Source organism: Antrostomus carolinensis, unplaced genomic scaffold (genome assembly GCF_000700745.2).
Source record: "Antrostomus carolinensis isolate BGI_N321 unplaced genomic scaffold, ASM70074v2 scaffold43041, whole genome shotgun sequence".
NCBI classification, from domain to species: Eukaryota; Metazoa; Chordata; class Aves; order Caprimulgiformes; family Caprimulgidae; genus Antrostomus; species Antrostomus carolinensis.
The window spans coordinates 6,685-6,922 of NW_010292768.1; positions in this window are offsets into that span (position 1 = coordinate 6,685).

Genomic DNA, 238 nt, shown 5'->3' on the forward strand with positions numbered 1-238 from the left:
ATTTTGGGGTTGTTTGGGGTGTTTTTTGCCCCTTTCCCCCTCGTTTTGGGGTTGGTTTTTTGGGGTTTGGGGGTTTTTTACCCCTTTTCCCCCCGTTTTGGGGTTGTTTGGGGGGATTTTTACCCCTTTCCCCCCCGTTTTGGGATTGGTTTTTTGGAGTTTGGGGTTTTTTTTGCCCCTTTCCCCCCCGTTTTGGGGTTGGTTTTTGGGGGTTTGTGGGTTTTTTGCCCCTTCCCCC